Source organism: Oncorhynchus nerka, linkage group LG23 (assembly GCF_034236695.1).
Source record: "Oncorhynchus nerka isolate Pitt River linkage group LG23, Oner_Uvic_2.0, whole genome shotgun sequence".
NCBI classification, from domain to species: domain Eukaryota; kingdom Metazoa; phylum Chordata; class Actinopteri; order Salmoniformes; family Salmonidae; genus Oncorhynchus; species Oncorhynchus nerka.
Genome location: NC_088418.1, coordinates 17,566,496 through 17,581,185, shown reverse-complemented (window position 1 = coordinate 17,581,185; position 14,690 = coordinate 17,566,496). Strand labels below are relative to the sequence as shown.

The window sequence follows — 14,690 nt, the reverse complement described above, 5'->3', positions numbered from 1 at the left end:
TTGAGTTGAATATGAAACAATAAATAAATGACTGATCAGTAAATTGCATTTTTTTTTAAATACAATTTATAACAAAATGTAATAATGTCGGTACCATATATTGTCTATGTAAAATACCATGCCACTCAAAGGAAATAAAACAGACATCATCTCTGGGTGAGTGAGTCTTTGATATGGTAAGACACAGGAACCAAGAAGTATAATTACAGATAATTGCCTGTTTAATTGCAGTGGCAATTCTGTGGTAGTTATCTTGGGAATGTAGCAGCAGGTTTAACTATGAAAGCATACCCACCGCAGATAAGAGGTAGAGAGTAAAGAGCATAGGTTTGCAAAACATGTTGATTGAAAAACAATTAGGCTTGAGTAGGTTACTTTCTAAATGTAATCCGTTACAGTTACTAGTTACCTGTTTAAAAAATTTAGCGGCAACATTGCTTTACTGAGTTTGGGTAATCCGAAGGTTATCTGATTACTTTCAGTTACTTTTGGAGTACTTTCCCCTTAAGCGGCATTAAAAGAAGACTAAAATGATTCTTCAAAAGCATTTGGTGAGTCATTATAGTGGTCTTTGACTTGTGGTCAGACTCGCTCAGGTGGAACAAACTTAAACTTGCACCTTTTTTCAATGCTGAATTGAATGTCATTGAGAAAACAGAAATGCGTCAATCTATTTTTCTCTCTCGCAAACATCCTTTATAAATTTATTAAAAGTAATCCAAGATATAATAATTTAGTTTTTCAAAAGTGTCTGTAATCTGATGACAATATTTTTACTGGTAACATAACTGATTAAAGTTACTGGTTTTTGTAATCAGATTACATGTAAGTGATTATATGTAATCAGTTACTCCCCAACCCTGAAAACAAACATACTTTGGAGGCAAAGTAAACGGGGCAGTTTCCTGGACAATGGAGAGTGTGCTTTTTAGTCCAAAACCAGGCTTAATCTGTGTCCGTGGGAGTACAATTTGGCCTGTACTCACAAACCGTATCAGAGTAGGACTGTTGATCTAGGAACAGCTCTGCCTAAAATCATAATGAATAAGAGAGGGCAGGATGTGATCCTAGATCAGCACTCCTTCTCTGAGATGCTTCAGTGAACAAGGGCCCTGGATCCTAGGCCCTACTGCACAGGTCTCATCCAAACTGTGTGAACAGCAAGCAGGAGATGGAAGGTCATTGCTCCTCTGCCAGTGTGCCACTTTGTAATGCAACACATTTGTACCTCCTCTGCTTACTCCTTACTCCCATGCGGTTGTAAGGACAGGCAGAGTAATCCAAAAGGCCCTCCACCATTCACTTTGGCTGCTTTTCATTTTGCATTGCCCTCACATACATTACCTTTCCAAACTAATTTCCTGAATCTCTAATCAACTGATCGGTATTCCTCAAAATAAGTTTCCATCCCCCAAACTCTCCACTTAAAAAAAAAAAAGATGGCCTTCCTGCAGTATCACCTCTCTGGTCAATGCTTGTCAATTTTTGAAGTGTTGGATTCAGTTCTTAGAATAGAAGCACCTTACTGAATGGTATCTCAAAGATCTCAAAGATACAAGACAGATACAAACTCATCAGATTTCCACCAGATTTCCACCTACTGTGTGTTGCGACATCATTAAGATTTTAAGCACACGCCAGGTCTGAGTGCGGATCAAACAGATCTCTAACTGGTGAGATACTAAACTACACTTCAAAGGCTTTTAATATTATTTTATTCATTTTTTTTCTGTCACTGTTGCTGTAGTTCAGCAAACCTTTGAAGCCTTTTTGGACGTTCAGAAGCACACTTGATCGACAGGGTGTCAGTTGAAGACATAGAACAAACAAAACTGTCCCTGAAAGCTATTTTACTGCTTTCATCTCTATAGAACAAAGCACACACACAGAAGCTGTTTTATTGTATCCAGAAATGGGGACTGTCTGAAAGCTTCTCTGTCTGTCAGCTGGCTGGGCTGACCTGGGATGAAGTGAGTGAAATTGAAGGGTTGATCTGATGAGGCAGATACATTATCACTCTGTACAGGAGCTGTGGTGTCAAAGATATGGCAACGGTTTGATTCACAACATGCCTTTTCTCATTGCCACCTGTTGCTCAAAGAATAGATTTCACCTAGATAATATGTTTCTGCTTCTTGCTCAAAAATTCACAGAGAAAATTATAATGTGGAAAAAATACATAATCAGTCAAGAGGGTGAAGTCAATATATATACATGGATGGTTCTTTTCAGTGAAGTGACTCTTGTAGTTACCATGGTGACTTAGAGAAAATCTAAAGGATATCATTTTGGCAGTAACACCGGAAAAGAAATTGAATTCCAGTGAGTTTAATTTTTAAACCTTACATTACAGACAGAACACACACACACACACACATACCCTCAAGTATTCACATTTCTCCTTGTAATGTCATTATAGTACAAGGAGAAACCAGATGTGTGTTCTGGAGAAGCACCTACTTGTGTGAAACAGGATTTAAGCTGACAAAGGTTGTAAAGATCTGCTAATATTCACAAGAGAAGTCCATTCGAAGTGATATTCTATTTTCCCATGTCAGCTTGAGTGAACTATTGTGTTAAAAATGGTCACCTAGTTATTAAAGCAAGGGGAATGAAAATTCATAAAACATTGAAAGAGTAGCATCTTCAAACACCGGAGTGTTACAGTATTGTATAATAAGAAGTATTAAAAATCCTAAATACTTTGCATCTGCATGTACAGTCCCTTCAGTAACTATTCATACCCCTTAACTTACTCCACATTTTGTTGTGTTACAGCCTGACTTCAAAATCAATTAAATCTATTTTCTTCCCTCGCCCATCTACACACAATACCCCATAATGACAAAGTGAAAATGTGTTTTTAGAAATATGTGCAACTTTATTGAAAATTAAATACAGAAATATCTCATTTACATTAGGTATTCACAGCCCTGAGTGAATACATGTTAGAATTACAGTATCAGTCAGAAGTTGACACACCTACTCATTCAAGGGTTTTTCTTTATTTTTACTGTTTTCTACATTGTATAATAATAGTGAAGACATCAACACTATGAAATAACACATGGAATCATGTAGTAACCAAAACATTTTAGATTCTTCAAAGTAACCACCCTTTACTTTGATGACAGCTTTGCCCACTTTTGGCATTCTCTCAACCAGCTTCACCTGGAATGCTTTTCCAACAGTCTTGAGGGAGTCCCCACATATGCTGAGCACTTGTTGGCTGCTTTTCCTTCACTCTGCGATCCAACTCATCCCAAACTATCACAATTGGGTTGAGGTCAGGTGATTGTAGAGGCCAGGTGATTGTGGAGGCCAGGTTATCTGATGCAGCACTCCATCACTCTCCTTCTTGGTCAAATAGCCCTTACACAGCCTGGAGGTGTGTTGGGTCATTGTCCTGTTGAAAAACAAATGATAGTCCCACTAAGGGCAAACCAGATGGGATTGTGTATTGCTGCAGAATGCTGTGGTAGCCATGTTGTGCCTTGAATTGTAAATAAATCACAGACAGTGTCACCAACAAAGTACCCCCACACCATCACACCTCATCCTCCATGCTTCACGGTGGGAACCAAACATGCAGAGATAATCCGTTCACCTACTCTGCATCTCACAAAGACACGTCGGTTGGAACCAAAAAATCTCAAATTTGGACTCATTAGACCGGGCCTGAGCAATTATTTTCTATGGAGGGGCACATTAGAATATATTTTTGCCATCGCAGGCCAGAATCATATTACAGGATTATACATCATGTGTATGACTGTGTTGACAGATATATCTACTGTAAATCACGTCTAGATATGCTAATTATTTGACTTTTTTAACATGCACAGAAGTAAACCACATCCATGTTCTCCTTTTGGTAGGTATTTTCATTATCAAACATGCAATTAACTACACGGCGGGAAAAGTACACTGTGCTGAATGCACAGAACACTTCTTAACGGGTATGCACAGAACTCTTCTTAACGGGTATGCACAGAACTCTTCTTAACGGGTATGCACAGAACACTTCTTAACGGGTATGCACAGAACTCTTCTTAACGGGTATGCACAGAACTCTTCTTAACGGGTATGCACAGAACTCTTCTTAAAGGGTATGCACAGAACTCTTCTTAAAGGGTATGCACAAAACTCTTCTTAACGGGTATGCACAAAAACACAAGAAAGAGCGGGAGCTCAACATTACGTTTAAACTACTCAATCAGTGTAAGGAGTGAAGTCTCTGATGGGCTTTGACTAGAGCAGTGAAGTCAGGTATAGTTTCTGACGTCGCTATGCGCAGGATTGCTGAGAGGTGAGAGATGATCTGTGCCTTGACTTGTCATATTTCATCACTGAAAATGTCTGTTCACATACATAGGTTGACCCAAACAGTACAAACATTTTCTGAGCATAACTCCTAATCTTTGGAAAGTTTTGTTCGTCGAGAGATGCATAGAACCTCGTCGGTGACATTGTTTTGAATAGTTCTCCCATCACTGCATCAGACTGAAGATCAATAAGTTCAAGTTGCAGGTCAGTGGGAGCGTTATCCACATTGAAGGTGAAAGGAGAGGAACACAACAGCATGTCATTTCCCAACACTTTGAAATCCCCAAAACAACAAGAAAACTCACAGTTCAAAGCAGCAGCGATGTCTACTTCTCCCGCTGGTCATCTGAGAGGAACAGACTAGTAGTGTCTGAAAACTCACAGTTCAAAGCAGCAGCGATGTATACTTCTCCCGCTGGTCATCTGAGAGGAACAGACTAGTAGTGTCTGAAAACTCACAGTTCAAAGCAGCAGCGATGTCTACTTCTCCCGCTGGTCATCTGAGAGGAACAGACTAGTAGTGTCGGAAAACTCACAGTTCAAAGCAGCAGCGATGTATACTTCTCCCGCTGGTCATCTGATAGGAACAGACTAGTAGTGTCGGAAGGTGGGTCAGATTGTTGGCTTCTACTTGGTGGGTAATTTCCCTTGAAGGCTTTGACAGGGCTGTACATATAATGTGCAAAAAAGCTCTTCCCTTGTAGCTTGCAATTCAGTTCATTCATGAGGGCCATGATGTCCATGGTGAAGGCAAAATCAGCGAACCATTCTTTATCTTGCAGTTGAGGGAAATACACATATTTGTCTTTCATTTGCAAAAACACAGCAATCTCCGAGTTCAGGTCCCACACCCTTTTAAGCACCTTCCCCAAGGGGGAGATCTGCATGACCCGACTCTGTCTCTTCCAACAGTGAGACAAACTGCCTGTGGTTTAAAGATTTTGCTCTTATGAAGTTCACCACTTTAGTGACTGTATCCACAACATGGCTAATTTTCAGATCACATTTACAGAACACCTTCTGATAAATAATGCTATGCAGGAAAATACTTTTCTGATCTGGGTTCAGCTCAGCTACTTGATCTTGTGTCCTTTTCAAGAGGCCAACGTTTTTTCCTGTCAAATTTGGCCAGCTTTGCCACACACTAACTAACCTCTCCAATACATCTTTCCATGTGGTTGTGCTCTTAGTTGACTGCACTGAAGCAAGCTCCTCTGTAATATCATAGTCTGGGGTTTTGCCTCGTAAGAATATCAACAACTGTGCCGTGTCATGTGCATCACTGCTCTCATCCAGGGCCAAGGAGAAATAGGTGAAATCCTTTACCTTGTCTTTTCAACTGTCGTTCCATATTATCTGCGATGTCCCCAACACGCCGTGCCACTGTTCATCTTGACAGGGAAACATTTTCAAACAGCTCTTTCTTGTTGGAGCAAAGTATGGCTGCGGAGTCAATTAAACATTCTTTAATGAATTGACCCTCAGCGAATGTCTTGCTGTTTTTTAGCAGTTTTGTGAGACAATGCATAGCTAGCTCTCGCAATTTCGTCGTTTGCTGAATGCAGTTATGTGAAAAGTCCTTGCTGCTTTTGCAACTGAGAAATCCACTCTTTCGATGCACTTGCCCTCTGCTCAGAAGACATATTCCTATATTTCTCTGCACGATTCTTTTGGGTGTGTAGGGATAAGTGGTAGTCTTTCACGACAGCGATGTTCTCTTTTTATTTTTATTTAACTAGGCAAGTCAGAGAACAAATTCTTATTTTCAATGACGGCCTAGGAACCGTGGGTTAACTGCCTGTTCAGGGGCAGAACGACAGATTTGTACCTTGTCAGCTCGGGGGTTTGAACTTGCCCAACGCTCTAACCACTAGGCTACCCTGCCGCCCCTCTTTGCACACTAAGCACACAGCTTTCCAAGATACCTCAATTAAAAAATATGTCGATATCCACTCTTGCTGGAACACTCTACATTCATTGTCTACTTTAATTTTCTTTGAAATCTTTTTTAAAAAAGCGCAATTTCTAATGTCCCACAAGCGGTGGGAGTTAAATCATTACACAAACGCGAATATTCTTGGACTTTTAATTTGAATAACAAATACGTTTACTATCGCAATTTTTTTATTCTTTATGCATGATTCCGCAGGCGGTATTGAATCACCCCAGGCATGCCTTTGCCCTGCATTAGACCAAAGGACAGATTTCCACCGGTCTAATGTCCATTGCTCGTGTTTCTTGGCCCAGGCAAGTCTCTTTTTATTGGTGTCCTTTAGTGGAGGTTTCTTTGCAGCAATTTGACCATGAAGGCCTGATTCATGCGGTCTCCTCTGAACAGTTGATATTGAGATGTGTCTGTTACTTAAACTCTGTGAAGCATTTATTTGGCCTTCAATTTCTGAGGCTGGTAATTAATGAATTTATCCTCCGTAGCAGCGGTAATTATTTGCTGTGGCGGTCCTCATGAGTTTCATCATAGCGCATGAGTGTTTTTGCGACTTTCGAATTTCTTGAAATGTTCTGCATTGTAATGATGGACTGTTGTTTCTCTTTGCTTATTTGAGCTGTTCTTGCCACAATATGGACTTGGTCTTTTACCAAATAGGGCTTTCTTCTGTATACCACCCCTATCTTGTCAAAACACAACTGACAATTGATTGACCCAAACGCATTAAGAAGGAAAGAAATTCCACAAATTAACTACATTCCAGGTGACTACCTCATGAAGCTGGTTGAGAGAATGCCAAGAGTGTGCAAAGCTGTCATCAAAGCAAAGTGGCTACTTTAAATAATCTAATATATATGTATATGTATATATATATAAATGTATATATATATAACTACATGATTCCATGTGTGTTATTTCATAGTGTTGATGTCTTCACTATTATTCTACTCCTTTGTTAATCATTTGTAACAGTTTCTAAAAACATAATTCCATTTTGACATTATGGGGTATTGTGTGTAGGCCAGTGACATAAAATCTCATTTTAATCCATTTAAAATGTAGGCTGTAACACAACAAAATGTGGAAAAAGTAAAGAGGTGGGCATACTTTCTGAAGGCCCTGTATTCAGTTTACGACATACTGTTCCTCTCAAAATGCATACCAATGGGCAAAGTATTTTTCTTCCTATTTTGTCTGATCAGATAAAATGTTTTAAAGGCTAAAGTGATTATTCTATCCATGGTCTAAAATAATTGTATGGCAGAAGTTTACAACTGCCCACACACAGCTAAGGCGACAGTGTCTGTATATTGCTGTTCTAAAGCCTTGAGTCACTCTACGTGACTATGAAAAAGGGACACAAAGCCTAATGATCAATAACTGTGGTGAAATATATTTTTCTAACCACAGGAATCCAATTACATACAGTATGAACCTCAGTTATTAATCTGAGATATCAAGCATCATATTTAATTGAAGTATAGACTGCCATAATAGTCAGACTGCCAACCAATAGTTTATTCCTCTCTAAAGGTGGCCATGACATTTTCTCCAGAGGTATTACTGGACAGAAGATGTATTCTTTCTGAATGGAACCTATTTCAACTGAGTGTTGCTCTTCACAAGCAGTTTGTTAGAAAACATTTCTGTTCATGGCTGTGTTGAAAGATATGTGTGAGACCTCCAAAGGGCCCATTTCTGACAATTGCCACATATGTGATTTGACTTGTTGTTGTTACACTATTATACTTTTGATTCTCTCCTTCCTCTCCTCTTTCCATAGTTGGCCTCGTTTGGACATGATCCGGGCATCAGTTTTACTGGAGTACAGTGTGAACATCATGTCCTGAGTGTCTATTAAATCTGATGTGCATGACAACCCCCCCCCCCCCCCTAGAGTAACTTAGAAATGTCTATGTTTAAGTTATTCAGGCAGAGGCAATGTACCACAAGTTAAGCTTTAATAGTTTTATGGGAAAGGTTCAATGGTAAAAGAAAGTAGTATTGGGCTCCACAGTGTGCCTACAGTTGAACAATCTTATTCTGGTTGCATGAAAGGGAGAAGTTTCCATGGAAATACATCAAAAACGTGTACTTGAGTGCCTCTTTCTAATAGCCACCAATCAACAGCTTAAATCAGCTGTAAAGTTTGATTGAATGACAGGCCCCCCAGTGTATCACCTCCCGGGCTGGCATCACAATCATTTCATCCACTGTAACTACAGGAGCCTTGCATTATCAGAGGGGTTAATCTCTTGGCAGGGGAAAGAGGAGAGGAGGGATGGAGGGAGGGAGGGAGAGGAAAGATGAGAGAGAGAGAGAAGGAGGAGATGTGATGAGAGGAGAGATGGGAGAGGAGACAGGCGAGAGAGAGAGAGAGAGAGAGATGTAAGACTGAAAAGGAGAAGGAAAATAAGGAGAGAGACGAGAGACGAGAGAGGGAAGAGCCTTCTCCGCAGTAGCAGAGGTCTGAGGAGGAATAGTGATGAAGTGCTGATGACTGACAGCTCTCCCCCTGTGGGCTCCACCAGTATCTCTATCTCTGAACCTGCTGCTACACTTGCCAATTATATCCCACAGACATTACTGCAGAGAGTGTAACAATGAGGCACCCTACCCTGAAAAACAAATTACACCATGAATATATAAATAATAAGGAAATATTACAAAATCATAGATGGAAGAATTTGGGGAAACTGAAACACAGACAGAATGCAAGAGAATATATAAAGATGAAATTTGATTTGGGGCCATTTTTACATAAGCATTTCTTTTAACTTGGGGTAGGGCTTAATACAGTAAACTCAGGTACATAGCCTATAAACAAGCCTGGGGCAATGACATCAAGACCAATTTTTTTATATTATTTTAACTTTTTCATTTATTAATAAAAGTAGAGGCAAAACAATGTATTTTGTGAAATACTTTGTACAGTTGCACTGTAATATATTTGCACCATTGCAGGTTTAAAGAATAATTAACTATTTTTCCAAAAATAAGTTCAAATTAAAAAAAAAAAATGGTCTTCACATGTGAATTTGTGTGATTTACAACTGCACAGGACCAAGAAAAATGATCATGTATATTCTGCTAATGACCATACAAAAAAAGACTAGCAGAGAACATGTACAATATGGCAAATTTAACAAAAATAAGAATTTGTTGTAAGTGCACAGGGCCGCCATTTTTAAACACCTCCTTTATTGCTTAATCCTTGAGGATTGCATAAAAAGGTTACCATGCCAACACACAATACAAATGGGTTGAAAATGTAATTTAGTTGTTGGAGACTCTACCTGTAATATTTCACATTCGGAGGGGGATCTGTCTGTGAGATCAGAATAGCTAACTTTGAAATCTCTCTGAATAATGTATGGTAACAGAGTAGAGGACTTCGACTAGAGACTAGAGACATTTAGATTGACAGCAATTACACAGGGCTAAAACAATAAGCTGCTCAAAACATTTAACCGAGAGCGAGAGAGAGCGAGCGAGGAGAGAGACAGAGAGAGACAGAGAGAGACAGAGAGAGACAGAGAGAGACGCGAGACGATTAAAAACTAAAGATGAAATACGAGAGAGGGAAGATAATAAGATGCTCAAAACATTTAACTGAGAAAGAGAGCGAGGAGAGAGACAGACACAGACAGTTGTGGAGGAATTTAAGAGAGGTATGAAACAAACACCTCTTTTTAATCCAGCGTCTAAACAAGGTCACTCAGTAACAAAGCAACAGCAAAAGAAACCACAAAAACAACCGGAGTTTGAACAAATATCACCTTTGGGTATACAAAAGACCATGAGAAGTTTCTCGAAAGGCATCAAGAGAAAAAGCTCAGCTAAGTTTTTGTTCAAAGCTGCGCCATTGCCAGTCTCCGACAAGACTTATGACAAGAGCGATGAATCCGGGAGTTGAAAGTAGCGGAGAACGGGATGTGAGAGGAGACATCTGTGTTTCCGTTAGATGAATGGGACGAGAGACGCTGATTAGACGAGAGATTGTTGCTGTGAAACTAGACCAGCTAAAGTAACACCTGCATTGGACGAGTGCCCAAAAAATGATCAAAATCTTATCTTCGTTACACACAGTAAAGCTTGCAGAGTACACAAACACACACACACACACACACACGCTTCTTTAAGGTCAGAATTGAAAAGGGCAGGGGTCTATCTAGGAAAAGTATCCAGTGCTCCATCTCTGTCTAATCATGGTGAATGGGGCCTGATGGAGCTCCTTGATTGCAGAAGCACCAAGCACTCTGTGGTTATTACTCTTAAAGGTTTGATGTTTCAGAAAGACTCCAACAGTAACGCTCATTCATATCAGCACCCTGCTGCCTGCATATACACTCCCCTCCCGTTGTTTTTAGACGGTCAAGCTATTTTTGTTGTTTTTATTTGGCTTTATACTCCAGCATTTTGGATTTGAGGTCAAATGTTTCATATGAGGCGACAGTACGGAATGTCACCTTTTATTTGAGGGTATAGAAATGAATGGTGAATAACGGTGAATAATGAATGTATTGTGTCATTTTGGAGTCATTTTTATTATAAATAAGAATATAAGATGTTTCGGAACACTTCTACATTATTGCGGATGCTATCATGACTATGGATAATTATATGAATAAATCATTAATAACGATGACCATATCCCCCAAAATAGATTTAGTAGATTTATTCAGTTTAATGTTGTATTATTTGTATTTATTTATTTTTGACATTTGAAGATCTTCAAAGTGTTTGCACAACAAACCTGGCTAGCATCATCCTTTTGTTGTGCATTTATTTATTGTTCCTCTTTGGGGTCTAGGCCAGGTTACTGTAAAATCACTTTGTGGCAGCTGCCAATGTAAAAAAAAAACAAGCTTTATACTTTTACATGTATACATTTATACATTCTATTGATTGAAAAAGGTTTCTTAATCTACTAGACTGCCAACCCCGAAGCACAGTCACACTGAAGAGACGTGAGGAGTAGGTGAATACCCCAACACCGTGACTAAGAGAAATGCTACAATACACCGTCTGACTTCACCTCCTCTTCCAGTACTGGAAAGCAACATTTGGATGGCAGACAGTCGTACAACCACTTTATGGAGCAAGCTGTGTGTGATTAGCTGCAGCACACCTCTGTGTTGTGTGGGTTGTTTTATTCTTATGTCTTCTTTTTTATCATCTTTTCTTTTAAGGGGTGGATCAGCTTTAATATTGTGAATAGATTGTTGCTTCCATCAATGTAATTGATGTTCCGGACTGTGGCCCGTCGTTGGAGGTTCCGGACTGTGGCCCGTCGTTGGAGGTTCCGGACTGTGGCCCGTCGTTGGAGGTTCCGGACTGTGGCCCGTCGTTGGAGGTTCCGGACTGTGGCCCGTCGTTGGAGGTTCCGGACTGTGGCCCGTCGTTGGAGGTTCCGGACTGTGGCCCGTCGTTGGAGGTTCCGGACTGTGGCCCGTCGTTGGAGGTTCCGGACTGTGGCCCGTCGTTGGACGCTCTGGACTGGGTACTGTCGCCGGACGCTCTGGACTGGGTACTGTCGTCGGATGCTCTGGACTGGGTACTGTCGCCGAACGCTCTGGACTGGGTACTGTCGCTGTACGCTCTGGACTGCCGAGGCCCACTGTAAGCCTGGTGCGTGGTGCCGGCACTGATGGTACTGGGCTGGGGACACCCACCTCAGGGCGAGTGCAAGGAGCAGCAACAGGGCGTACTGGACTGCCGAGGCGCACTGTAGGCCTGGTGCGTGGTGCCGGCACTGGTGGTACCGGGCTGGGGACACGCACCTCAGGGAGAGTGCAGGGAGGAGGAACAGGGCGTACTGGGCTTTGAAAGCGTACAGGAAGCCTGGTGCTTAGTGTTAGCACTGGTGGTACAGGGCTGGTGACACGCAACTCAGGGCGTGTGCGGGGAGGAGGCACAGGATACACTGGACCGTGGAGACGTCCTCAATAGGTCCTGGCTGGATGCCCATTCTAGCCCGGCAAATGCGAGGAGCTGGATTAGAGTGCACCGGGCTAGAATAGCGCACTGGAGACACCGTGCTCATCTCTGCATAACACGGTGCCTGACCAGTTACACGCTCCCCACGGTAAGCACGAGGAGTTGGCTCAGGTCTCCTACCTGACTTAGCCAATCTCCTCATGTGCCCCCCCAAAAAATAATCTTGGGGCTGCCTCTCGGGATTCCGTGCTAGCCGTGTACCTTCATATCGTCGCTGTTCCTCTGTTCTCCTGTATTTCTCCTCATAGTATCACCGTTCCGCTTTCGCTGCCTCTAACTCCTCCTTAGGACGGCGATACTCTCCCGGCTGTGTCCAGGGTCCTGCTCCATCTAATACCTCCTCCCAGGTCCAGGATGTCCTCCACTCCTCTTTCTCCCGGGTCCAAGATGTCCACTCCTCTTTGGCACGCTGCTTGGTCCTTTTTTGGTGGGTTATTCTGTCACGTTCGTCATAACGAGGAGACCAAGGCTCAGCGTGATATGAATACATTCCTCTTTAATGAAAGAGAACACTGAACAAATTCTACAAAACAACAAAACGAACGTGAAGCTATATATAATGAGTGCTGACATGCAACTAACCATAGACAATAACCCACAAAATACCCAAGGAATATGGCTACCTAAATATGGTCCCCAATCAGAGACAACGATAAACAGCTGCCTCTGATTGAGAACCAATCTAGGCAACCATAGACATATAAATCCCTAGACTATATAAAAAAACATAAACATACATAAACCTTAGACAGGACAAAAACACATATACCCACCCTTGTCACAACCTGACCTGACCAAAATAATACACAAAACATAGATAACTAAGGTCAGGGCGTGACAATATATACACACACACACACACACACACACACACACACACACACATACACACACACACACACATACACATGCATATACACACATATATATACACACATATATATATATATATATATATATATATATATATATATATATATATATATACATACACATAAATACGTACATATATACATACATACCATATGCACACCTTTTTTAGAATATACCTTTATTATTTCCCGTAAACCCTACCACCCCTCCCCCAATTGGAGTAAACTAATAAACAATAACACTTAGGCTTCTACCTTCAGTTTATACATCTTATACACATTTTACAGACACTATCTACTTTACCATAGTTATATTTAGTTTGTTTTTAGTCCTTTTAGGACCTCTATTTCTAATGTCAGTTTGGAAATCATTCAGTTTGATTTCTATTTGTAACTGTGCTATATCACAACATTTCTGAACATATATACATTTTCACAGACCCCGTATGTTTTACATTGGTTATCTTGTTATTAGTCCCACCCTTCAGCTCCATTCAACCCCTCCCATCTATCTCTTAACACCATTCATTTTCAATTTCTATTTGTCATATATTTTTCAAATGTGCTGTGATGCTTCACAAAAGTACTGAACCTTTCTATTCTCATAGCTTCTACAGATTGTAAATTAAAGATGAATATTTTTGCTAAAATAATTATTATATTATTGATTGATTGATTATGACTTTTCAAATCACCCAGTATTGCTGTCTGCAGCTTTAATTCTAGACTAATGTTGCAATTCTTCAGCCACTCCTGGACCTGTGACTGAAAACGAGCTACATATGGACAGTACCAAAATAAATGATCGAATGACTGCCCCCTCGCAGCAAAATCTGCAGAGCTGGGAAGATTGTATCCCCCATTTATATAACATTCTATTGGTTGCAAGAATTTTGTATAATAATTTAAATTGAAAAATTCCAAGTTTTGAATCCGGTGTTGTTTTGCGTGTCAATTCATAAACCATGTGCCATGGAATCGGTACATCGCAAATCTCTTCTCAACCATTTTGCAATTTATATTTCACAGCTGTCAATTTTTTGGTCCTTAAATAAAATTGGTATATGTTTTTACTTATCACAATTTTCTTTAACCATTTACGGTCTTTAATGCCAGGCCGACAGACAAGTTCCTTACTTTTTCCCCCTTCTACTTGCCTCTTCCATTTTTGTGGTAATGCTGCAATTAGTTGGTTGTAATTTTGGGTAGAGCAGACATTTCCATGTGTCTGTGTTAGCTGCATGTGTGACATAACTCCACCAGTCCTATTTATGATATAATTTACAAAAATTATACCTTTTTTTTATATTGAAAAATGTGTTTTTTATCAATTAGTATATTTGAGTTTAACCACAATATTTGTTGTATCATTTGTTCTGTCTTTTCAGGTGGATTAAATTGAAATTGGAACTAACTTTCTAAGGCTTGTTTAATTAAAAAATAACCATATTTTGGAGATTATTTCATTTTCAAATAACCGAAAGTGAGCAGTGGTTATCTGACTAAAGGGAAAAAGGCCATTCTTGAACATGGGTTGAGATATT

General features: G+C 40.3%; 1 pseudogene; it reads right to left on the bottom strand.

Annotated features, from left to right (window-relative positions):
• Positions 1–3,118: 3,118 nt before the first annotated feature.
• On the bottom strand, positions 3,119–12,320 carry LOC135563989 (general transcription factor II-I repeat domain-containing protein 2A-like; annotated as a pseudogene).
• Between the last annotated feature and the right edge of the window lie 2,370 nt (positions 12,321–14,690).